Here is a 2,576-nt window from a genome sequence, read left to right as displayed (position 1 = left end):
ATTTCCGTTTGTCCTGCAAAGCAAGGTAGCCATCTCAGGATTCATACATCAAGGCGTAAAACAAAGGGCGGCTTTGAAGTGGGTGCCTCAGTGTGAACTGCGGCCCCGTTACATGATAACCGATCATCGGCCTTCAAATTTATGGCACTTTAATGGGGTGAGCCCGGTGCCTTAAATGCACAGTGTATTACAGTATTGAGTTATCTGGGCTAAAGAAGAGTGATTTAAAAGGCGCGTCCAGGACTTCCCATAGGGCAGAAGAGGCTCAGGCTGAGCCAGGGGGCTGGGAGAAAATAAATCCCCTTCAGAGCAAACCCGAAAAGGAGTAGTTTCGAAATCCCCGAGTAGCGAAGCCAGCGGGGCGGCGGAGACTCGTGGCTCGGGTCCAGTGAATTCACGAGGATGCCTAGCAAGAATCTGACCGCCAGAAAGAGATCCGTGGGCTTCTGAGGCCCAAGTGTAGGCAAAGCCAACCAGAACCGTAGGGAATTTCGAGGAAAACCGACCCAACCAGCACTCCACCGCCTCCCCCGTTTTCGTCCGTGTGCTAGCACTGACCAGCGCTCGGTGGTTTACTCGGATCGCGGCGCAGGACACGCGGCCCGGCGACCGTCGCCCCCTCCCTTCCGACTCGCGCCCTCCCCGCCGCCCAGGCCCGGCTCTGGCGGGCGGGCGGGCAGGCGATCGCGGGGCCGGCCCCGCACGTCGGTCGAGCCTCTGCGCGTCCCAGGCCACGGCGGACAGCAGGTCCTTCGTCCCCGGCGAGGCTGCGCGCGTGCCGTCCCGCTTCTGGCCGCCGAGCAGAGCTGCTCGCAGCGCCGGCGCCCGCCACTTTATATAATCCCGCGGCTCGCAGGGTGCGCGAGCCGGGAAAAGTGCGGAGTAGGGAATTCTTTTGCTGCGCTTCCTCCTACGCCGAGTCTGCTTTCCACTTCTGAAAAGTGCCGGGCCTTGGGAAGTGTTTTTCTTTTCATTCCTTACTGAAGCGTTTACTGCCGCCGTGGTCGCAGTCATAAATTTTGTTACAAACCACAATGACAGGTGCATTGATATGCACCGTGAGAGCTCCAGCTGCTTAATAACCCCGTCCCCTGGCCGCTGTGAGCGCCTTTTATTTATTCGGTATCATATTAGGTATTGATCCCGGGCAGAATTAAGTGCAGTGAACAAGTATCAGGGCTCCGCTGCTTCGGCGGCGCGGGCGGGCACGGCGGGATAGCGCGGCCGGGAAACGGGCCGTGGCGGCTCCGGAGACGCCTTCCTTCTGGCTGGAGACCATTTGGCCCGGTATTCCGAACGGAGTTGGGCAACTTCCTGGGACCCGGAGAAAAGCCACATCCAGTTTGGCGCTCCTTCCCCAGGAGGGGCAGGGGGTGGCGCCGGCGGAGTTTGGGGGAAGAAGCAGGGCCCGGTGACTGGGGGTTGAGGGTAGGGAAGGAGAATGGGGGTGGAGTAGAGGGGGGTGAGAGAAGGACAGCCAAGGACTTCGGACAAAATGCCTAGCCTCTCTTCGCCTCCCCTCCCCCTCCCCAGGCTCTTCTCCACCCCAAGGCATTTGGGCCCTGGAGCCCAAATGAGCAAAGGTACCAAAGGGCGAGAAAAGAAAGCCTTAAAAAAAGGGGGGGGGGGTGATCGAAAAGATGAACCACTGAACAGTTGACCATTGTCCAAGTGATTTATGACCCGTTCCTGCTTTTTAGGTTCAAGCAGAGTTCACAAGGAGTAGGGATTTCTGGAAAGAAATAAGCCTTTTACCAGTGTTGCAACAAAATTCTCAGGTTTTGTTTGTAGAGGGGTGGCTTCTTTGGGGGCACTGTATTTTTGGGGGGGCTGTAAAGCCCTCCCCAGTTAGGACAGCACTAGGCTACCTTTGCTGGCGGGGATGGACATGACTGCAGTGGGCCGTCCCGGAGTGAGCCTGGAAATTCTGAAGATATGGAAACAGGAGGGAGAACAGACTCTGCCCAGTGCTTGCAGTTGGAAGTCAGAACACAAAGATTTTTCCAAGACCATGCCATAGGAACAACTATGCTTGTTGATGTAAAACCATCTGTTGTCCCAAAGACTTGGTGAGTTCCTAAAAACCTGCTTCACTGTGTCTGGTCCACCCATCAAGATCAACTTGGTCAATACTGGAGGCAGGAGGGGGATGTTTTGCTTCCACAGTTGTAAATGGAATGACAGCAGCAGCAGCAAGTTCTGCTGGTCTAAGAGTTTGAGGTGATCACTTAGACATCCATTGGGTGAAGACTGGAAGGAGGATTCCAGAAAAAGTGTACAAACTTACCCAAACTCAGAGGGCCCAGTCCTTTGGCCTGGGGGCAAACACACATAACAAGGATGAGGATTTAGCTGATCATTTGATATTCAGGAATTTTAACAGTCAGAGAATGCTATAGACAAGTAATGGAAAGAAAGATTAAGTCCAGCATACATTTAAGAACAGCAGTAACAAAATTCTTATAATTTATATCTTATTATAGTATCCCTTTGGGAAGGGCCTGTCTTATCAAGATAAATGTCAGATTCACTTGTGTTCTAGAATAAAACGGGCAGCAACACTACCAAAGGGTGAT

This window comes from Oryctolagus cuniculus, chromosome 3 (assembly GCF_964237555.1).
Source record: "Oryctolagus cuniculus chromosome 3, mOryCun1.1, whole genome shotgun sequence".
NCBI classification, from domain to species: domain Eukaryota; kingdom Metazoa; phylum Chordata; class Mammalia; order Lagomorpha; family Leporidae; genus Oryctolagus; species Oryctolagus cuniculus.
The sequence above is the reverse complement of the archived record's forward strand: the minus strand, read 5'-3'. Positions refer to the sequence as shown.